The sequence below is a fragment of the Prinia subflava genome, chromosome 2, assembly GCF_021018805.1.
Source record: "Prinia subflava isolate CZ2003 ecotype Zambia chromosome 2, Cam_Psub_1.2, whole genome shotgun sequence".
Lineage (NCBI taxonomy): Eukaryota > Metazoa > Chordata > Aves > Passeriformes > Cisticolidae > Prinia > Prinia subflava.
In genome coordinates, this window is record NC_086248.1 from 69,241,093 (window position 1) to 69,265,797 (window position 24,705).

At 37.4% G+C, this 24,705-nt stretch overlaps 1 protein-coding gene across 1 annotated transcript in view; it reads right to left on the bottom strand.

The window, feature by feature from the left end:
- Positions 1 to 24,705, bottom strand: part of RYR2 (ryanodine receptor 2) — a 383,210-nt gene that overhangs the window by 288,438 nt on the left and 70,067 nt on the right. The window lies entirely within an intron of this gene.

The following is a 24,705-nucleotide window of genomic DNA, read 5'->3' on the forward strand; positions in this document are numbered from 1 at the left end:
TTGCCAATTAAGTGTTCAGTGCTTATTCTAACGTGGAAGCATATAAAGAGAGGCAGGAAATACCCAGAATTAAAAAGGAACATGAGTTATCAGGACAGCTGGCCCATAGCTCTGCTCAGTATTTCAGAGAAAGGAAGGTCTAGGAGGAACCAATGATATCTTGCAGTGAAGCAAACAGGGTGTTCCTTAGCCCTTAAAATGTATTAACTAAAATTTTACAGGACTAATTCTGTGTAGAAAGACTTAAAGGTCTTATCAACAAACCCCAAAAAACAGAGGCAGACCCTTATTTAAATCACAGTTCTTCTAAGTAACACAAGCAGCAGCTGGAGAACCTCTGTAGAAATATGGTTCAAATTAAAGAAAGAAAATTTTGTTGCAATGAGTCTATTTTCTAGCAAAGATTTTCTGCTTTAGAATAGAAAAAATAGCATCTCTCTTTGCATTCTGCCAGTTCATTTATGAGTTTCCGATAATAAATTTCAAATTAATGATTATGAAGAGACCATATTTAACACTGTAAATAAAATTTGATAAATAGAACAATAAAACTACAGGATGAAGCATGTAACTGGAAGAAGAAAAGGCTGAGACTACAATGTTTACCAATGTTTACCAGGAATGTTTACCAAAAAAGTATTGTTCTTATAGGCAGCTTGCTACAGAGACATTCAGAAAAGTTCATCAAATTAAATCAATGCCTGAATTTAAACTGAATTGAATAATTTGAAGCCACCCATAAACACTCATCCTGAATTAAACTAGTTTTTCATTTGGTTCCATTTACTCTACTCAAATAATTAAACTAGACTAAATTAAACTGTATCTCAATCTGAAAAGAACAGGAGCTTACATAGGGTTTAATCAGACATTTGAAAAAATTAATTCCTGTTACCATTTTTTAATTGTCTCCATATGGAAAAGGTAAATGTAGGTAAAGCAATTTTCCTTGTATACCCGCAACAGCACCCATGCTGCAACCCACAGTCAATTGCAGAGGTGAAAAGTAATAACTGCTTCCAGTCAGGCATTAAATCCAGAAAATGTAATACATGCATACGTTACTGGTGAAGTTCACACTGTAAAATCCTAGCTAACAAAGAAAAATCCCTGAAGGCCAATATCAAGGATTGAAAAGACCACACACACAGACCTAACAGCTTTGCTGTGTACGCTTTGTAAAAGTAATACCATCTATTAAAACCCAGGGCATTTGGAGGGGGAGAGCAAGTGGTTGGTTGTGGGTTTTTTTCAAGCACTAAATTACTATTTCCTAATCTTAACAAGACTTGATTCAAATAAAGTTTCTTTTCACATTAAAAATAGGTGGTGTTAGACTGAAGCTATATAAACACATTGTGCTGCTTCTTTCTCTTCCTAGCCCTTCTTCCTGAAGTAACCACCCCAGCAGAATGGAAATTTCAGTAACCCTGTCACCATTGTGTTAGAGTTGTTTCCAAAAAGGGTTGCTGAAGAAGATCCTAACATTGTACCTCCATAGACAAAAGCAAACAACATAATAAGGCTACTATCTACTGAAATGAACCACCAGTTTTGTTTTGTACTGCCACATTTTCTACCATTGTATGCCAGGTTTTTAGAGAACATCTGAAAAGTGTTCTACATAGCCCATCTACAAAAATTATTCTATGCTGACAGCAGCAAAAATACAAATTGATTTGGGGCAAGTCCCTGACATACTTAATTTTAGTTAATGATCTAAAGTATCATACCCATCCCTGCAAACCAATTAAGCTCAATTACTAAGCATACATGTATAATGCAGATGCTGACTGTTGGAGGATTAGGAACAGGAATATAGCAACTACTACATTTCCTAATACACAAACTTATTCAATTCATTTTGCAAACATTTTCCCATTCTTTCTCTGTGCAGCATACAGCATACATGGATTGTTTTGTTACATACTTGGCAAACAAAAAAAGGACATTTTATTAATAAATGTTTACAAGTTCATGAAAATAAATCAGGCTCACATACTCTTTTCCTAAGTTTGTTTCTAGGTTGGCAGGACATGTTCATTAAAACAAATCAAATTTCAACTCTGCTATGTTTTCTTTGTTTTCTATGGAGATGGGTACAATAAATCCTCTCTTAATTCTGGCTATGGAGTCACAGTGTTGCAGAACTTATTGTTCTAGCCCAGGTGGTGTTGAAATAACTGGTGCATAAGGTTAAGAAAGATGTGATGTCATTGTCAGATCACATGAAAGGTAATTACAGATCATTAGTGTCACACACATGGAGTTCTAAGTTACTTTGCACTTCTGTGCCCATCATTACAGAATTATCTAATATAGGCTCCACAATATATTCAGTCTTCAACGTTTACTGACTATGTGTTCAGAAGATACCTATAGATATTCAACTTGATTGTGTTGCAGAATTACATTGATACATTATTCCATTATATTTCTTTTCTTTAAAGCAGACTGGTAAGTGGGTAAGCATCTCAGCAGTGTTTTTCTAAACCTGTTTTCAAATCAGCAAATGATAAACAGTTCCAGTATCAAGAGAGGTAAAAATGCATGATTTCCTTATCTGAAGTCACACTGCCAAAGAGACCTTCACTGAAGGTCACTTTGCTCCTGTGTGAAGAACACTAACATAGGCATCATACTAAATGTCTATTAAAGCTAAATATCTTCCAGATATTCTTACATCTTGAATTATGAGATGTCTCAAACTGCCTTATTCCTTCCTATTATCTTCTGATACTAGATCATCATACCTTTTCCTGTCAGATTAGAACTGATCAATGTAATTCATAGTTCAAACAGATGTAACTGTAGCCTTCAAAAGTTAAGCAAATACATCAATTCTCTTCATACATGACTGAAAATTCAGAAGGGTAGAGGCAATGCAAAGTTCCTGACAAGAATATTAGTGCCTTTTAAACATATCTGCAAATGCTGTGTTATTTGATATCACAGTAAACTAAACACAGACAAATCTTTGACAGTTCAAGAAACCAATTTCAAGCATGGGAGTTTAATGCTAAAATGTAATCACTTGTACAAACTTTTTATCCACATGGAATATAAACTCTTGGACAAAAAGTGTTTTAAGACATGTAGAAGTCTGTTGATGTCTGTGCACAGCTGTACGGACAACATGAAGTGCACAGCCAAAAGAAAACTTAGTCTTTTGTAATACAGTTCTAGGTCTTCATAATAGATCAATATGTTTTAATAAACAGTAGTGTGTCTCAATAATTTTCAATTCAACAAGTTAGTATATACTTGATCTCATTAAAATGTGAATAAAAACCAGTATCTACATTCTACAGTTACTAGCAACAGTATTTGATTTAAAGTTCATATTCAAAACAACCACAACAAATAAAAATTCTACAAAATTTCTTAGAGTCTTCAGTACAGTTGGGAAGAAAGGGCAGTAGCACAAACCCAAAATCTCTGCAGTCTTTTCCACTGCCAGATATTTCTGCTACTCTTGTTTTGCTGATGAATCATCATTTGGTAAACATCTGCCTGTTTGCTCCATGGAAATTTGAGAATTTTACCATTTCCATCCCAATTCCCTGCCACCAGCAGCTTTCTCTAATAAGTCCAGAGACGCTGCCTCATCTCCTATTTTTCTAGGGTTTGGATACACAAAACAGAGGTATCTAGAGAAAAAGGCAAAGTAGGTGCCAAAAACCACACAGATTCTGTGCACACAATTATCAAATGTACAAGGACGTCATCACAGTCTCTGGTGTATTATACTTAGTGCAGCCAAGAGTGAACCTAACTTGGGAAGCTATCCATTTAGATACTTTAATGGATGATTCTTCTACCCATTCTCATTCACCCTTCAGTTCACAATCTAAGCTACTTCATAACAGTAAAGAATTTGGAAGCACAGTCATCTCCATCCCAAAAACATGGATGGTAAGGAGCAAAGATGGTACTACCAAGCTAGAGTAACAGAGCACGCCTACAGCATGACAGAACTGGTGCTCACATTGCCCAGCAACCGATAACCTGAGTCAGAACTGTTCTCCTCCCCAGGTCTGAGGACTGAAGAACTGTCTCTATGAAAACAGGACTTGAAAGTTGAGTCTGTTTAGCCTGAAGAAGAGAGGATTGTGTGGACACCTCTGGCCAGGGAAGCCAGAGAGGGACCCTTCATCAGGAGCTGTAATGATGGGACAAAGAGTAAAGGGTATAAACTGAGTGTATATATATAAAAGTTAGGTTAGATAGTAGGAAAAAGTTTTTTACTGTCAGGGTGATGAGACATTGGAACAGGCCTCAACCCTGGCAGGTTTAAAGCCAGGTTAGATAAGGCCATGTGCATCCTGGTTGAGTGGAAAGTGTCCTTCCATAGGGTGAGGGGGTTGGAACTCTCTCTAAGGTCCCTTCCAACCCCTTAACATTCAATGATTCTATGAAATGACCTTGTGGACAGCACTGTACAGCTAAAGCTTCTATAAGCAGCCATATACAGTGCTTTAAGATGATGAGCAAGAACCACCTTGGAGTAAACCACTAATCCTGATAAATCCTTGTGTTTCAGCCAGTACAGCAGTACCCAGTTTTAAAGATACCGTGTCTCCCAGCATGAAGATATTCTGCTTTGTGTCATGTCAGATATCTGGGCTGACTCAAACAGCACAAGCTTTTGGTAAGAACGCTACAATATTAATTCTGATTTTTCAAGAAGTATTCTGAAAAATTCAGGTAGATGTTATCTATGTCACAAAGCCCGACATATTTTTTAGATGTCCAGTTTAGAAAAGCAAGGACAGTTATTGATTAAAAAGCAGAATATAGTATATTTTAATAATATCTATTCAAAAACGCCAACATAATTCCTGTCTTGAAATCTTTATACTCACAGAAACTAAATAAATAACTGAATGATTTAGCAGATGATCCAGTGACTAAGAAACCCAACATTTGCCTTTAACAGCACAACAGCATTTCCTACAGCTAAAAATTACAGCTAATACCAAAATATTGTCAGTAATAGCCATAAATTGGCAAACTGGATCCTTAGAACTCTGGAAGACCAGATTAATGAGGGAAGGGCATGGGTTTGCTCTCAAGGTATATTAAAACAGCAAGTTCTCAAGCTCCTTAATAGCACTCACTTTCTTTTGCAGAAATTATTTGACTTCTCTATGAAATACACTCAAATCTTCTAAGATTACATGAAATATATATTGCCCAGTCAAGAAGAAAGGTTAATTTTTCTTATCAAGATTTGGGCATGTTATGTTCCAACATGAATGTTTTGACTATGTGTATTTTTCAAAAAACACCAATTTCAAGTTACAACTGGACAAAAACACATATGTATATATGCATGTAAATGGAGATATGTTTTTGTCATATTGTTCACATGTTTATGCATGTGTATATTTCCTTGCAATTGTGTTATTGTGTCTTTTTAAACCCTGAAAATTGTTACCTCACATGTAAAGTCAGTCTGGCTAATCCTTAACCTTCTCAATGTTAATTCTATTCAAGAACTACAAGTGTCTGGCAATTCCCACAGGTGGGCCCATCTACAGTGCAATACCTCTTCAACATGGGCGTATCTGGGATTTAGAGGGTGCAGTATTTGCTGTGGCATTTTCCTGGAATCCTGATACTTGGTGGTTTGTTTGGTTGGGTTTTTAAAATATGCATCGTGTTTGGTTTTGGTTTTTTTTATTCTGCACATTGTGGTCCTTTAAACTTGTAATCATTTTACTTATTTCTCTAACTTCTGAATTCATTCATATCTGGTAATGGGTTAGTGGAGAGACAAAAGATAAAAAAGATGGAAATTTTTTTTTCCTCCATTCTCTGAGAATGCAAAATATATTTTCCTATATGTCATTCTCCTGTTTACAAACTATCCCATGACTACCTCCAAGTGTTTTATTTTAACCATGCAAGAAGAGCACAGTATTGGAAATGCAAGTATACCCTTGCTACAATCCTCTGCAGAAAAAGATAAAGATAAATAAAGTAGCAATATACCACAAGTAATAAATTTATTTAGAAACACTGTATGTGCTTCAGCCTGAGTTGCTTAAACTCATCACATCATGACTGTAACATTTGTATTTCCCTTCCATTTCATGACAAAAACAGGCAACCTTTTTCAAGAACTTTCCTTGATTTCAGATTTTATACTTTATATTTTACTTCTTTGCAGAGAATGCAGCAAATAACCCATGAGTTATTACTAATTAAATAATTTGCTGTGCTCTTCATATTTGATTATACATAATTACCTCCCTTAAAGATATAATGCTGACTCTGTGTTTCTACTGTGCCCTGACAATACCAATTCTGAAACAGCATAGAGAACAGTGTCACACTGACAAAATTCAACATTCAAAGATTAAACTTGGTAAGTTATGCTTGTACATTCAAATTCCTACTGCTGTTTTATGTGACAAATATTGCAGTCAGTGGAATGTTTCCTCAACTTTCACATGCTATAAATCAGGATCTCACGACAGACTTTAATTTAATACCTCAATTTTTAATAGGTCCCTCAAATGCCACACAGGCAGAGTTCTGCTTCACTGCATCACTGTTCAGCTGTGCAACTGAACCGTGCAATGGGAATAGATGCCACACATACTTTAATCTATTTTGGAGATTTACAAATAGAAGCTTAGCCAGTACAAACTGCTTTCTGCCTAGGGAAACTTGTAAACTCCTTGACTTATAAACTTCACTTCAACTTCCCTTTGCCTTGTTGAGATAAAACTAGATTACAGAGTAGAATAAAGGTTTGAAGGACCTGTGGGTCTTCAAGCAGAAGACTCATGTAATTACAGGCAACCATATGCTAACACAGGATAATAGGGTCCACAAATGAATCCCCTATGACCCTAGATATCTGACCAGCCAAAAAAAAGAAAAATCAAAAATCAGATGCAAGTTTTTTTTATGATAGGCATCTGAGTAACATACACAACACGCTTTAAGTCTTGACAGAAGCCCTACTACTACTAGTTGCCCCACAGCCTTTTTCTTTCTGTGCTTTAGAGGGTAAAAAGGTACAACAAAGAAGTCAAGTAACGAGTGAAGATGGTGTTTTTCCAAGTCCCCGCAGACAACAAACGGAAGCCTTGATGCACAAGATTTATGAAACACCACATACATGACATGCAAGAACTATGATCTGCAGAGATTAAATAGCTTTTCAACAGCTATATAGAAGACAGCAAACACTGAGAGAGTAGCATTACTTAACTGTTAATTCTGCTCTTGACTGATCAGCCAGAGCCTTCAGCAGACTACCAAATTTTAAATACCACCTTAGGACAATGACTCTAGAGCTTCTGATATCTGAACACAAAGACCATGACCAAAGTAAGAAAAGGCCACAAACTTTTGATTACTCTATCTGAGTTCAAGCCACAACTACACTATCTCCTTGGTTACACATCACCACTGCAATAGTGCAGTTCAGCCATTCTGACCCTTCATTTTGAATAAGGGAAGGACAGAGAGCTGAAAGACTGATGATACATACAAAAAACCAGGAAAGATCCAGGAAAACTGCTCAGATGCAGTCCACTTGGATTATGGGAAAACTTGTCAACAGACGTGTTTTTGTCACTAAAACATGGAATGGGGACAAGCAATACTGTTCCTTATTGTATTAAGGAAATAGGTATTAGACAGTCAGGGAAAAGTTTTCTGAAAATAAAGCATTTTTACAGACTAGTTAAAAAGCTTCCTCATTACAAGACTGCAAAAACCGTGCAAGAAAACTTCTTTCAGGATGATTCATGCATAGCTGCACTTAGGCTGAGAAGAAGAGAGACGACTTTTCTGGTCATGCAATTCTAAATGGTCTGAACACATTCAATTGCACATGTTTTAGTTTCATCCTGTAGGAGGAGTAATTTCCTAAGAATTCAACCTTATTCCAATGGAATTCTCCTTTGAGAAAGAAAACCCCAGGCAGAACAGATGGAATTCCAAAGGACCAGATTAGCTGGTAGTTCTCAATACAGTACTATGAAGCTGGCTGCTAGCACAATTACCACATTACCTCCTCCGTCCCCAAAAAGTTCTGACTTAGTCATCAAAATAATTTGCAACATTACAGCAATGTCATGGCAATCTGCAGTACTAGAGACATGCAACAGAAAAAAAACCAGAGAACAAAACAAAACAAACAAACAAACAAACAAACAAACAAAAAAAAAAAAAAAAACACAACACAAAAAAAAAAAAAAAAAAAAAAAAAAAAAAAAACCACAACAACAAACCTGAAGAAAATAACCCATGTTGAGTTACACAGATTCCTATTTCACACTTGGCAGAAAAAGTCTTCACTAAAGAACAATGATAGAAAGAGTCTGACAGAAGGCAAACACTAAATACAAGGGAAAAACTTGTTACACACTTCATGGATAGTGTGATGCTATAGGGCAAAGCAGAGTTCATCTATGAGCTGTGCTTCAAGGCTGCAGAGTGTCTCAGACACAGTGCCCATCCCAGTCTGTGCGTTCCACAGCCGCCCAAAGGGAATGAAGAGCATGATCAGAAGGCAATGAACAAACAGAATGCACAGCTCCAGCACAATCAGGTAACAATGCACCTTCTGTGCTCTGAGAAGTGTCCCATGGAAAAACAAGCAGAGAACTGGCTTTGGTCTGGCTGGGCACTGCTGTGGTACTACAGGTGACTGTAACCTTCAGCTGCACATGCTAGCCACCTTCTCGAGCAAACTCCTTACTGGTGATAGCAACTTGCACACAACACTGAAAGCAGATGTACAATTTATATATAATCCAAATGCTTCCTCTCCCAGATCTTCATTCCACCAAGTCATCATGAAACAGTGTCAAATTTGGGTTCTGCATTCATGTGCATGTGCTAGCATGCTCTTGATTGACTTCTCCTAAAAATGTGTCTGCTAATGATCATATTTCCAAATTAGATGGCTTATTTTATTATTCCTCACCAATTAGCTTCTGTGGTCCTACAATCTTAAAAAAAATGCCAAGTTCAGCTGTGAGTGTCTAATAATAAATTTGTCTGTTACCATAGTTAGCAATGGCTAACTCTGCATCTGACAGTTAACAGAGGATAGTGGAAAACATCTGCAACAAAGTGTAGCTACTAAATTAAACACAAACATCTGGTGAGCTAATTGCAGCTTCTCAATAGCTTCAGTATTTCAAATTTATCTCTGATGTAATTCCACGTATTTTAGGATGGAATTTCAGGTGGAATCTACTGCATTACACCCTCACTCACTAGTTCCAGGCTACGCCTCTTCTGCACTCGAAGGTGTGATTACAGCATGGGAGATTTCTATGCTATATTTGATTTTGCTAGTGCGAATAACAGTAGCAGTAAAGACAGAAGTGAGAGCATGCTAGAAAAGGTGCCTACAAGATTCTGCAGGCAAACACAAAATTGTCTCTACTATCTGAGTCAGTTAGGAAAGTAGCAAACTGACTCTAACAAATATCAAGGACTTAATAACCCCACTGTACTCAACAGCTAATAAATCCTGAGCCTCACCAGCAACTGAAAATGCTGTATCTGAAAATAACCACTGAAGCGTTTTAGTTTACAAGACTTTTCTGAGAAATACCTCATTAATCTCAGCTGGAAAACAGAGGCACTTGTTAAAGCAAATAATTTGTTCAAGGTCACAAAATACTGAGACCCAAACTAAACAAATAGACTTTTTTCTGTATATTCCTGTTAATGAGTTCCAGAGCAAGACGACTCTAGGAACACACCTCTCGCATGAACAAGGCCCTCTCACTCCAATTCTGACTGCAAAAACCTCTCCTCCACATCATCCCTTTCATAGAAGAACACGTGAGAAAAGGTTCATCAGCCCTCAGTCTTGGATCTTGTGAGCAGTCTCAGGCAGCTAAGTTTGTAATATGACCATCTGCTTGAGTCTGCACACTCCATCCTAGTTCACTTTCTCTTCTCTTCATCTTTTTTCAGCAGTTTTTCTTGAATTGCTCCAACTCAGTGCTCTGACAAACTGGTATTTCAGAGCAGCCCAATCAATCATGTGCCTTTCCCCTCCAATTCCCAAAGACTCACCTGTCACTTTGTTTATTTTTGGAACAAGGGGAAAGATTCATACCCATCTTCATCTGTTTCAGCCATGTAATCCTCTGTCAATATTTCTCCCTCCTTTCATTCTGAAGCTGCTCTAATTTATGAGATTAACCCTTTCACTTCACACATTTACCATACCTCCTTGTTTCCATGAGAAGTCTACCACCCTTCTGAATTTTTCTTAGACTAAATCCATTTTAAAAAATTCTCTCAGACTACTGTTCACAACTTGCCCTCTGAGCATCTCTGATTTATGACTTATTCTTTCCTGTAGACCATTAATAAAATCATTAAGAGGGGGCAATGAACCTTCCCATGAACATCTCAAAAAGAGCTATTGCCCATAATCAATCTCTACCCAGCTTAAAATGCCACAAAAAGGCCATCACACAGCTGGCCTACTATTATAAAACCCATATTATAAAACCCCAAGCAATCATTACTAAAAACCCAGTTCCTAGACATCTTCACTATATAATCAAGTGAAAAAGAGATTTTAATTTTCTTATTAAAGATATTGGCTGTACCTTCAAAAAAGGGACCAATATCCACTATCCCCAAAGTGAGCTGCTGTTCAGCTTTTATCTCTTCCTAACTTGCCTCAACATACCTATTTTGCAAAACATCAATGCACAAAACAAAAAATGCAGCAGGCTTAAAAGACTACACCATAAACTTTACATCTAAGAAACTATAATGCCTAGATACCAGGAAATAAATTCCTTTTGATGAGACAGTGAAGCTGACATGAAGAACACTAAATTGACACAAGTGGCAGATGAATTTCACTCCCAGCTCTCCCACCAAACCTCTCATTTGTCAAGTTACTCCTCTGAGCTTAAGACCTTTTTCCCCAACTTATTGGCTGTATTTATTTAGCCTTAAAAAAAAGACTCAGAAGAAAAAGCCTCCCTAAGTACAGTAGTAAGAAAATATACACAATACAATAAAGGACCCGGCAGTCTGCTTGGTGGCCTTACCTGCAGGGCCCTGGGAACAGGCAAAAATGAATAGGTTAGATACCAGTTCCAAGGCTGCCTGTGGCCTGCAGCTGAGATTCTTTCTCTGTTTAGCACCAGTTATCATCACCTTTGAACAGTAGTCATGCTTTGCAAAATCATAATATCAAAATCTTACTGCTCTTCTCAACAAGCAAAGGTAAAAAGAGGCAGTGGGATGAATGGGGACTGATATATTGAAAGAGCAGTGATTAGTGACTTCGACTTGACTCAAGTGACTCAAGTTAGAGCTACATATAGCAGGAGAACACAGGTACAGACCACCATCCTTCCCTAAATACAGAACTCTTTTTATGGATTTCATCTTTAATTTCTTATCCATCTATCTCTGAAGAAAAATCAATGGCATTTGCCTTTGAATTTCCAGATATCTCATAAAAATTCTTCTTCTCAGGTGTACTCTGTTATTCCCTGATTTTTCTAACCCCACAACTTTAAAACTTCAGTTTCAAAAGCCTCCCTGGTATTTCCCCTACCTCAGTTCTGATGATGCACAAACAATTGGCCGCACTGAGCAGCAGGAAGAAAGGAGGAGACTTTTGTTGGCCTTTCCACACATACCCAAGGATGTCATTACAAGAAAGACAAAATGCCAACCAGAGGCAGTCTGATCTTGATCACATTTAGGAATAAATCATGATACCTAATATATTACAGTTTATATGTATATTGTGTGACAAAAATAAAATTATTTCTGTTTTGGAGGGAGGATGGATGTTCTACCCATAATACCAGTTCCCAGTCAAGGCAGCAGCACTGAGATATCCAGGGATGCGAAGCCTGCCAGGCAAGGTTGAAAGGGTCCTTTTTTTTTTATTGTCAGGTATTTTCAGTCCTAGTAACGGTACTCAGCTTTACAAGGAAAGTGTTACCAGGAAAACATTCTTCCAGCCAGGAACCTCAGATCATATTGACAGTTCTTGTTAACTTTACCCCAGTTTTGAATCACAGTGGTTAAGCTGTATGTTTTTTACAACTTTAATCCAGTATGACAAGCCACACCATTGGAGCCTTGTTTTTAGTGAATTCTGCTTCAAGAAAGATGTTCTGGACAATAATCATCGAGCATTTTCTTCAACTTGCCAGCTCTACTTTAACCTCACTTTTATGATAACAGAAAACCTGAAAAAAAATTCTTCTGTCTTTAAAATTATGCTTCAAACCAATGTAATATAATCCATAAAATTGCCCTGATATATCCTAGGAAAAACATAATTAACTAAAAACTCCTCATTTTATTTGAGACATCATGGTAGACCATGATCACAGAGCTTACCTGGCAAGAGCTATCCCCAGAAGCAGTCTCTAAACTACTTACGCCCCATTTACTCTGTTATACTGTAAAAAACTCCACGTGCATTAGGGCTGGAAAGGGACAGAAGTCTTTCCTAATAGTAGTAGGAGAGATGCTACATGGCAGCAACAAGATGTAATAGGCAAGGTGTGAAAATAATCCCAAAATATTTTGACAGTAGCCAAGTGCTCTAGCTGGCCTCTGGGCTTGCTGTTTCTGACATTAACAGGTAACTTGGCAACTCCTGAAATGCTGTGAAATAGGGGATGGGGTGGGGAGGAAGATCTGTGACATCCTGAAATGACAGATCTCCAGCACCAATACCTTGAAAAATGAAACACCTGAACAGGAAACACCTGCAGCATTCCCTCCTCAAACAGAACATACTTTGTATGAATGTACAAAAGCTGACAGGCACGGTCTGCCAGAGGTCAGATTTTTGTGGCAAAATTTAGGTCCAGATCATCCAGCAGCCACCTAGCCATGGGTTTTAGTGAGCATAGGATATTGCTCTGTACTTTACCAAGTGCTGTAATTCAATGCTACCATTCAATCAGTACTAGAGGACATCACAGAATGCCTCCTCCAGAGAAAGACACACTCTATATTTTATAACCATTGCACTGTCATTCCATTTCCACTTTTTGTTATAAACTGAAAAATCATTTTAGTATACAAAGACTGAAATATTCAGTGCAATAGTAGCATAGGATTGATAATTTCTGCATAAGAAATAAAAGCACCCTGAGGTAGAAGGTTATTAAAGACCCTGTGCAGGTATTAACAGAATAGTAAGCAGATCCCCATGTGTTCTGTGCTGATCCTGCCTTTTGAAATAGTAAAAAATTATGAGTTCCTAAAAGAACTTCTCTTTGCCCCAGTTTTCAGAGCACTCGGTTATTTAATCACTCATCTCTAGTCCTTCACAGTCTTCCTGTGGAGCTGAACAATTCATGGAAAATCTGGAAGATTGAACTGACACATTGTATACTGTTAACTTAGAAACATTAAGGAATTTTCAGGCACACAGAAAAAAAGCTTTCTATCACCAGGTTCTTGGAGCCAGCAGGTAACTCCTCACAGATTTTAATCAGCTGCAGTGACAGAAGGTTGAAGTGAACTGTGAGTCCCAAAAATATGTTATTAAGCAGGTGCAAAAATACCTTTCAGGCTTGTGTACATATTGCAATGTAACATTCAGAGACAACTCGATTTTTAATTCCTGTTTATTCCCTTGAACAAACTCACCAGCAACTGTACATGAGCCAGTGAAATGGAAAATTATCACCAAGAATATTGAAACAGCAGAGAATGTTACAGCTACCTCAACTCTAACTTTCAAATGCTTCAACACACAAAATTATGCACAAGGATAAACTTAAAAACTATAAATCACAAGTTTATATTTGTATATTCATGTTTTGGTCTTTCACACATATCAATTTATAAATACTTTACATGACATGGGATTGATGACACACCTCACTATGCTCCCAACTAGAAGAAAGGGCAAAAAACCCAAACAAACAAATGTTAAAAATAGATTAATAATGGCTGAAAGGAAAATTTCTCAATACTGATTTCATGACCATATGCTGAACTCCATTTTTCTTTAGAATAAGAAATTCTGTCATTGCTTCCACTGTACTTTGAGACTACTGGGACAGTAAAAAGTATCATGTTATTATAAGAGCTGCATCTGATATACTAGAAGGCCTTCCAGAACATGTCAGAATTGCTACTAAAGACAATAGAAAAATAAACATTTTTATTTCCAGTATGAGGCTCCATGCATAGCCTGTTTTTCACAGGCTGCTCTTTACCAAGTGCCATGCTTGCTAAAAATCACGCAATTAGTTGTAAATCAGAGACATCTGAGAAAGAGAAAAGAACATTTTAACTAGGGAACAGATTCAGTATAATGGTTTCATCCAAGCAAAAGAAAATCAAAGTTGGATCTTTTAATCTTGGGCATTTTTTCTCTGTTTTTCTTCATACGTTACATGACTAAAGAGCTGTGTTGGAATATTTTTAAACTTTAATTCTTAATGTAAGATATGTCTAAATCACAGAATACAATGTAATAACTCAAATACTTTTAAGAAAAAATTTCACTTTTCATTACCATTTTTATTCATTCATTTCAAGTGATGTTTTAACATTTACTGTTAGAACAAAGGCATAATCCAAAATTTCAAGGAAGTTTGCACATTGCCTTGAACACAGTAGATGTATGTAAGTTCATTTTGGGACACAATTATATTTCAATGCTTGTCCTCTAAATTCACTAATTGTAGTGTTTATTTAAACAACTTTTAAGTATGGCAGCAGACCTACACTGACAATCACCTGTGTACCACAGAGACTAAGAACCACGAGCTCTTATGTGTTTCTTTTGGCTCTACTGAGTCCATCTGGCTCACTGAGCCCCTGCAAACCCTTTGGACTAGGATGTACCACCCTTAAAGCACCTAAAATTCACTGAGTCTGTTTAACTACATCTGTCACTTAGAGATACTCAGCTTCAGCTTCCTTTGCAGTGGATGGCAGGAGATCAGTTTTCCAGAAAGCCAGATACCTTGTGAAACTGGGACTAAAGAGAGCCCTGATAAACCACCCTCTGCAGGTATCTACTCCCCTCCTTGGCTCTTTCAATGATCAGCTTAGGCTGGGGTAACCAACATTTAGATATCCCAGTTTAAATGAGGTGAATCCCAGCCTAAGTGTGCTTACAGTGGCCTGTCCAATAAGTGGCAATAGGAAAACTTTCACCTTCTTCAGAAGATTCTCATGTTTTCAGTGAAGAGGCAGTATGAAAACTAACTCACAAGAGCTAAGGGCATCAAATGTCAAGAAATTTAGACAAGCTTTGCACACTACTGAAATTACAGCTGTATCTTAAATAACAACAAATAGCACAGAGTGAACTTTGTTTACATTCTTTCACTGCCCAATGGCTTAACCAAATCAAGTAAAGACCAACCAAAGAATACCTAGCTTATTAACTTCAACCTGAATAACATGCCAATCTGTATATGCAGAAGAAACTGTCAGTAATTTATTCCATCTCTACTCACAACCCACGAATCCTGGGTCACAAGGCCAGTTTCTCCCCAGTTTTGGTATTAACTTAGAAACACCTGCAATGCAGCCTTCAGGCCCCAAACAGCTAAGGGGTGGTCAACATGATGGCAACATGAACAAATCCTGAGGCAACACAGGACTTACAGACCTCAACTAGCACGAACTGTGAGCCAGCCAACTCCCAGTGCTCCGTCAGCTGCTCCAAAACTTTTAGATGAACCGGGAAAAGCATAAAAATTCTGTGAGGAAAGTATCAATCTTGTGAGGCTTTGGCAGTCCAGCTTCCACACAACTGGTTGTTCCAGGATAAGGAGTGGAATTGCTGCAGTCAGGCTTTAGGCATCTATGTCTAAGCTAGTGCCATTAGGGAAGAAACTAATGTCAAGACAAAAAAAAAAAAAAAAAAAATTAATTGAATAGCTGGTCTAAGTCCTGCTGTACTTCTCATGTTAAGTCAGCTTTACCAGTTGTCCCCATGTCCAATTTTTATGAGCAGGCATAAGATAATAGAACTAAATTACAGGTCAGCAATCACAAATTCCCACAGTAAGTACCACAGTAGAAAAAGATATTTAACAAAAGCTGGCAAGCCTGAGGCATGACAGAGCATGCTAGTAGGATTACAGCCTACAGACCATGGAACAAGATTTATGTATGCATACATACATTCATACATCATACATCGAACACATGTACATATATCACTAGCAAATCAGTATCACTGGCAGTTAAAATTCAAGATTTCTGCTTTGACTTGGCTTCCAGCTCCCAATAATTCATCTTAAGTAGTGATAAGACATAAAATTTTGTCTTTCCCCCACACGCTATCATAAATTTTAAGAATATTAATCGCTAGGTAGAGCTTTTCTTGACCCTTGTCTAACAGGCCATTGATCTCAATACTGCAGATGTAAAAAGAAAGAAAAAAAATCTCGTTGGAAAGAAAGATAACTAGACAAAGGCAGATAACTTGAATCACAAACTTTGCTTACACAAATGCACTTATTCTCTACTTCAATACTGACCTCCTTTTAGGTTCATCCTAATACCTACATTTACAATTGCATTAGAAAATTGGTGAAATTAAAGGAAACTGAAGCCTATTGAATGAAATTATACAGGGCTCTTTGTACCTTACCACCTGAAAACACTACAGCATGCAGGAATTAAATCAATTTAAAGCAGTAGGTCACTAACACAGCATAGACAACCCTACAGAACAACCACTGGCCTTAGTGCTCCTGAAGGGAAATGCTGCTATGGTTGCCCAAGGAACTACAAGTTAATTGACAAGATACCTTTCTGCTATGGACAACAAAAATTTATGAAATATGGAAGAAAATTTTGATATCCCGGTTACCTTATTACAGCTGATGACTTAAAGCTGCAGGTTTTGCATCTGAATTGTTCTAAAAGGGGTATTTTTTCTTCTGAAATGCTCAGACTTGGTCTTTACTAAAAGAAAAACTTATAATGACGTTTTTAAGATGGCTCTTTAGGACCTGAAAGCCTGAAATCTGTCACACATACTTAACTAGGAAATTAAAGCTTATATTGATGAAGTGATACGAATACTGAGGCAAAATCACAAACTGCAAAAATAAAAAGTGCACAGATGCTCCAACTCATTTTTTGCCTTCTCAAGAAATACCTTACATTAATAATACATTATTAATATTAATAATGTATGTAAGACTGATTATATTTATTCTATGACATGCTGAGAAGCTTTCTGGAAGGTGCTGTTTTTGGCAGAGACACATTGCACTGTATCATATTGCTAATGATAGGCAAAGCCTAACAAAACCAGACTTAAATCATTACTAAAATACAGAATAACAAACTGAAAGTAATCAAGGTGTGTCTTCACAAGACATATTCTATTTAAAAAAAAAAAAAAAAAAAAAAAAAAAAGAGAGAGAAAGAGAGAGAGCTAGATTACAGTAATATATTGATTTTTGATTTATTTTAACAGCTTGACAAATATCTTCTGGTGACTGCATCTGTTCCATTTACCCAGACAGGTCTACACATCTATTCAGTCCCACTTCACAGCTTCAGAGGAAGGGGAAAAAAAAAGTATTGATTTGACTTGGTTGGGTTTTGACATTTTCCAGTTAAGCTGGGGATGATGGGAAGGACTGTCCTTCAACATTCAATTCCCTTTAATTCTGGAAATTAGAGGTGCTGTCTAATTTTGTTATCAGAATGCAGCTTCTAATAACATTTACACTAATACAGAATGCTTTTAAAAATCCTGAAGTGTATACCTACGTGATTTCACCATAAGCAAAGTATTTTGTTAAAAAACAAACAAAATATTTTTAAGCTTCATAGTGCTCATCTTCAAAACATATTAAATTCTCTTAGTCTTATCTCCAAAAACCAAAACCAACTTTTTTCAACTCCCTCTTTTATGTTCCTTCCCCTTTTATTCGCAAGTCATGAAACAACAGTCTATACAGTTTTTAAGACAGAGAGAAATACCAGTCCAGCAACATTTCCCAGAAACAGAGCTAAGTAACTGCATTGAATTAAAGATTTAATTTTAGCATGCTGATCAAAAAGAAAACAGATCTTACATACCTACTCAGAAGTACAGAGGCAATAAGAATAAATTCCTATAAAGTAAATATATATATATAAATTCATAAATTCATATAAAGCAAATACTAAGAAATAACACAAAAAACTAGTGCTGAACACCCTTGCCTAAAACAGACTGATGCTATACAGGACTTGCTGCAAAGCTTAATGGCTCATTAAAGCCTTTGTTTTGTCCTCTGTTTATTTGATTGATACACTTTTCTAACTGTCAAGGAACTGTCCATCTCTAGCAATTCAATTACCATTTCCAAACAGGCAACACCTGGATTGATCTCACTGCATCAGATGTGCTCCTTTCTCCAAAATAAGGTACATGCCTGTGCATATAATCCGTACAAGAAAGTGCCAAAATCTTGATTTCTTCAGCACAGTCATGGCAGGCAGAGTCACAACTCTTTGTGTCAGTCTTGGATCCCTCACTTGCTCCTCAGACATCCCAAGCAACACCCTGTCCCACTTTTCTCAGGAACATCTCTCTGCCACTGCACTTTTTTTTTCTCCACCAGTTTCTTCAAGCTAGTGTTCCTTTGTTTCCAAATTACCACTCACTTCTCTTGCCTTAACAAACACATTCTTCAACTCCTAACTTGCTAAAATGAAAATATAAGAGTCACCTTGAACTTTTGCTTTGAGCCTTTGTCATCTTTTTCATCACCTTCTTGTTTTTCCTCATGCCAATTTGTATGTATAGCCTAATTCTGTATTATACTTTATCATTATCATATTCATTAGAGATGGTCAAGAAATGTAGTACCTAGTTAAAAAGAAAATTATTAGGGAGTGGGGTCTAAGAAGGGCTGAATAGCAAATTACAAGAAAATCACTTTTACATTCAAGAAAACTTCATGTAATTTCACACTTTACTGCCTTCATACAGCTTTTAGAAAAACTCCACAGCGCTGAAAAAACTCCTGTATAAGCTTTATGCATTACCAAAATCCTTAACATTTATTGGAAATACTTTGTATTAAAAAGCAAATATAAATGTCTAATTCCTATGTAAAAATAAGAGTTTATTTGCAAATAAAGCCCAAGCATTTTATTTACTGTTATTGCTGGTGGCTGCCTAAGAAGCCTTCACAGTTTATAAAGTCTGTATAATTTTCTAAGTATGTTTACACAATCTCCCTGGCTAATCCAGAAAACAAGCTACTTCTCCAAGAACAATGACACACAAGTTAGATGCCTTTTAGGGGGGTATTTAGATCCTTAAGAATCATAGCAGTTTTAAATAGATATTTCAATAGTGAAAGCAAATATTTACATAAAAGAGGGTGTGTTGTGCTCATGTGAAATTCCTATCAAACCTCTAACCAAATATGAAAAAGCACATCCAAAAATGGAGGAAAAAACCTCCAGAACCCTAGACTTCTCATCTGCTGGGGTATTTGGCAGATCTTTCCACACAGACATAGCCATCACCTTCATGCACACCAATTAGCAGCATGTATCCAGACGTGGCAGATGATTCCCAAACAGTCACTAAAGATGCTGGGCCAATAAAAGAGCACTTGCTTCTACAAATTAAGAGTAGGCCAGCCCTCAGGCATTACCTAAAGGACTCAGGAGGAAGCTACACCAGTGCAATGCCTGCAGCTCTCAGCTTCAGAGATGTCTTTCTCCAAATGCCCCTTTCACCTCAGACTGCTTCTCTTAAAGGAAGCAAGCAAATACAACTACACAAGGAAGGAGGAAATACACACTGCACTGCAAAGCACCACCAACAACAGAGCTTGGGAGGATCCCTGCAGCTTCCACACCAAGTCTGAGACAAAATCAGCTGGAAGACCGGCTAATGAAACTGCATTCATTTTTTCCCTGTGTCATGAATACAGTGTGATACTGGAATCCCGCTTAAATTTACGACTATAACAGGTTTCTCAGCTAAAAAAAAAAAAAAGCAACCACTTTGTCTAGGTATTCCTGGAATGGGAGACAAGTAAACTGATAAAAATAAAGAGTAGATTTATTTTGAATTTAACCAGTATTTACTTTTCCTTTCTTAAAACAGGTTTGGAAGGGAAGGGGGTTTTGTGGTTTTGTTTTGTTGTTGTTTTTTTTTCTGTATGGATGTTAGTTTTAAGATAATTGTCTAAATATTACCTCTGGCTTCATATAATTTACTTAGACATATATTTTGTCAATTTTAACAAGGTAATGTTCCCAGGATGATTAACCTACTGTTCCGCAAAATTCTTGATCTATAAGCATTTGGGGGTGTTTTTTTAACTATACACTGTAAGCAGGACCCACTGTTTATTCTGAAAATAAGACAACTTCATTTTATCTACTGCTAAATACCACAGACAGAAGCCCCAAAAGTTTAATCACAAGACCTTCTCTACAGAGTACAGAAAAGAAATAATAAAACCAAAAATTTCTTCTTTGTAAGGAAACAGCGTCTTCTTTTCATTACAGTAATTACAGTATTGAGCTTGTTTTGCTGACTTTTAATCTTAGAGCTGCCTACTACAAATTTACAGAACTCCATGAAAGTGAATCAATTGTAACTTTTCCTGAAGGTTATTAAGAGAAGCAGATATTAAAATCCTTGGTTTCGCAAACTGCACTTTCTAAAAAGTATCTGCCTTTTAAAAACCTAAACATAATTTTCTGTCATGCATAAAACTTATACATTTCAATAGAAATTGAAACATTTCATTCAGAAAGAAAAATCTTTTTAACATAAACCATTTTGAGGTAAAAATGTCTTCACAGATATTTTTGATGAGCTGATACTACTATAGCTATAAAACTGACCTCCAGTTAAAAGAAAAAGAAAATTCCATCTGGTTCTCAAGAGCTGGGGATGACTCATTTTTGCCTCACCACTGCTGCTATCTTTTGGCATATTCTCCTACATACGTGTTAAATTTAGCAAATCTCTCTGATCTCCAGATAGAGAAAATAACTATGACTGCATTTAGATGTTCAGGTTTTGCCAAATTCTTATATGCCTCAGTTTTTTAACTTGTAGAATGCAGCCATTCAGCAAAAGCATGTATAACGAAGCATTTAATTCACAGCAACGAGCAAAGCAAGAATGTAATTTTTACTATTGGTCTGGTCCAATGGCTGACTAGCCTGCCAACAGACGTCCAAGATGGTGTTTCACTGTTTGGGTTTTTTTAAAAAAATATTTTCAGGAGCTCTAGTAACAATCTATTCCAGTCCTTGACAGGATGAAGAGCCATCACAGAGCACAGAAGGTAGACAAGCTGCTTAGTTCCACTTCTCCATGTTTCTACTCAGAGTTTAAATTCAAGATCCTAATCCCTCACCATTCACAGAGAACCAGGGTGGGGGAACTCCTTCCTTGCTGAGATCAGGCAGCTCTCTCCAACACCCTGAGTGTATTATGTGCATGTTTAGCATTATCAGTTACTCAAACACAGGGGCTTCTCCAGCATAGTGAGGACACTGCTATTCAAACCAGCATTGCTGGCAATTGCTTAACTAAATGCCTCTGACAGATCTTGAAGAAACAATCATGCTGAATTCAAGGGGCTGCAATGGGCATCTCTACTCAGAGATACAGAAAGGGGAAACCAAGTCAATCGCCACATGACTTTCTGTGTACCAAAAAAAAATTAATTTAAATAAGCAGCCTAGCAGATGATCCTAACAGCAATATGACCTGTATATTGTGATCATATACAACAAAGAGCTACTTCCATTGATATTTAAATCTGTAAGTAAAACAACTGCCAGATTTCATACCATGAAAATTATTTCAGTGTAAAACTAAGGGTGATGTCCTTTCTTATTTGACTGAAAATCTGCTAAGGCCTCAAATTTCTTACGTTATTTGGTAACCTTATTTGCTTTTATTCAATGTCATTAAAATGAGAATATAAAGAAAAGCTGCATCAGTGGTGAGCTATGATAAGAAAGAAAGCACTTCATCATACTAATGAAGTTGATGCTTTAATAAGACAGTTGAAATCTGAAGCAGTAAATAAACAATTAGCAAAAACACTGGAACAGACGAATTAATGTGCTGAAAAAGATACACAGGGTCTCAAGAAAATAAAAATATTATTGATCCATAAACACATGGCTCTCAAAGTCTGGCCCCTGAGAAATTGGCTTCCATTAGTAATAAAGAATGTGGTAAATTATAATTAAATTATATAAATCATTGCACAGTAACAAGATTCTCAGTATTCTGTTGAGTTTGAAAGCAAACGTCTGTACTTTAAGCTTGTACATAAATGGAGATAATCATATGAATCAGCAGTTATACAGGTTGTCGCTCTTCAAATGTCTTTTTAGACAGAGATCAGATAATTACTGAAAGTGATTTTACTCTTAGGAAACCTCGTCCAAGAATCCCACATTGGGTTGGCAATGTGCTCTAACTATGCAGGAATGCATTGGAGGGAAAAAAAAATTTAAATACCCCAACAACACCAAGGAAAATACTTGAGCTGATATTAGCAAAAGCGATGGACTACCTTTCACCTGCAGTAATCCATTACTAAATTAAAGGACTGGCTCACATATGGCCACTTCAAAGGCAGAAATGGAACATTTTCAGAAGGGGAAGGAACCCATGCAATCTCACTGTCACTGCATGTATGATTTAGGTGACTGGCAAGTCAGTTTTGTTAGTAGACACTGGACTCTGTCCACAAAATGCTAATGGTCCTGTCCATCCATACCCTGACATCACTCCCAGCAGACAGCTGAACACTGCTGACATGGTCAGATGTTCTGCTATAAGCAGAAGGATGCCACCTCTGACTCCACAAGCTGCAAATCACTGGAGGCTGAAGGAACCTTCTGGCTAAGCACCACAACAGGACTGCACTGTTCACCACCAAACATCCCAACTTACAGTTGCCTCCATCTTACTGTGCTTATTTCAAACTCAAATCTCATGAACACCACTGGACTTCAGAAATGCAGCTTTGCAAATCCTCTTCTTTGTGTTGTGTTATAAACTTCTGCAAGCACTGAAGGGCAAGTAAATATGACCCCCTTTTTTTGGTAATTGCTGAAAGATAATTGGATAAAGTCAAAGGTAGGGAGACCATTCCACACTGAATGAAGGGTGATGAGACAGAAGTCCCAAACTGTCACTTAATCTGTTGATGCATCTTCCTCTCTCTTTTAATGAAATCCCTAGGTCACCCCAACGACGCTTGTTACAAAGAGCAGAAATGCAAACCCTCATTTCCATCTCATTAATGTACACATGATTCTGCCACAGTGCATCAGAAACCAGCCTGGTGACAGTCACTCCTGCAGCCAGCTTCACAGCAATAACTCCTTAATGGCAGGCCTCCTTTCTTCCTGACAAGACAAGGCATTAGGAATACAGAGTAGTTTGGGAGAGAGAAAACTGTAGCTGTTCTCTTATCTAAACCAGTCACTAGGGACAGTAAGTGACGGGTGTCTTGTGATAGCTGTCTTATGGGCCAGAAATAAACAAAACAATCAAAGAAAAAACAAACTGAGAATGTTCTCATCTCAAAGCAAAGCCAGTACAGCTGTCAACTACAGGCAAGGCCTTATATTTTCTACAGAAATGCCAGTAAAAGAATTCACACTGATCCTCAATTCTTCCAATACGTGCAGAATGGGCCCTGTCAGTCAGTGCTGGGGCTTTGCCACAGCAAATCTTGCACAAATATCCCCAGTCTGTCCAGACCTGGCTCTGTGGGTAAACCAACTGCCTCTCCCTTTAGGATGTTACATCTTACTTCTAGTACAAATATGAGCTAAATTACTGTGTTACACATTAAGACTAAGTTATTTTCCAATTCTCCTTGTGTACTGGTAAAATAACCAGTACACGAGGTGGCTTCTTCAAGTTAAAGGAACATCCAGACTGTCTTGGGTTCAAAAACGTCACCAAAAAATGTGTATTCTATTTTCATCTGTTGAAACCCGGTGGGAGGTATTGTTCTTTATCTCTTGTAACTCTAGGGGCAAAAGAGGGCAGATGCCTTCTGTTAATGGGACACCTGATAACACCAGATAAGGCAGTGCCTTCTCATCTCTTCCTCTACCCACCCTGCTCCGAGGGACATCACCTGTGAATGGGCCATTTAAGGCCTCTCACATGACTGATAACATCACCTCATTCCATTGTGAGATGCTCCACCCAGTGGGAGGAGCCAAAGCCTTTCCAGCGGGATAACACAGCAATCCCAAACACCAAGGGAGCCTGTTTCCCCTGGATTCCCAGAGGAAGACTGGACCCTTTCTTGAGAATCATCTCTACTCCAATGGAGCCACATCTGTCACTCCAGGAGGACTTGGACTGCTTCCAACACCCTGACCAACAGAGTGTCAGGTTTGTATTCTGACTCCGTCAGTGGTCCTTTGTACTATTGCATTTCTCTTATTTTATTTTTACCTTTTTTGTTGTTTGTTTCTTCTCTCTCTATTAAATTGTATTTCTGACTTGGAGTTTCACTGGTTTTGCTTTCAAACCAGTACACAGACATATTCCTCCATCCGACTCCTGCCTCTACAATCACTTTTTAGACAGAACCCAAAATGAAGACAAAAATAAAAGCAGTTCATCAGAGTTGTGGTACTTTCCTTGGACTTCCTTACATTTCAGACTGCCCTAGTTCAAAGAACCACTTTTTATTTCAACCAAAGTCA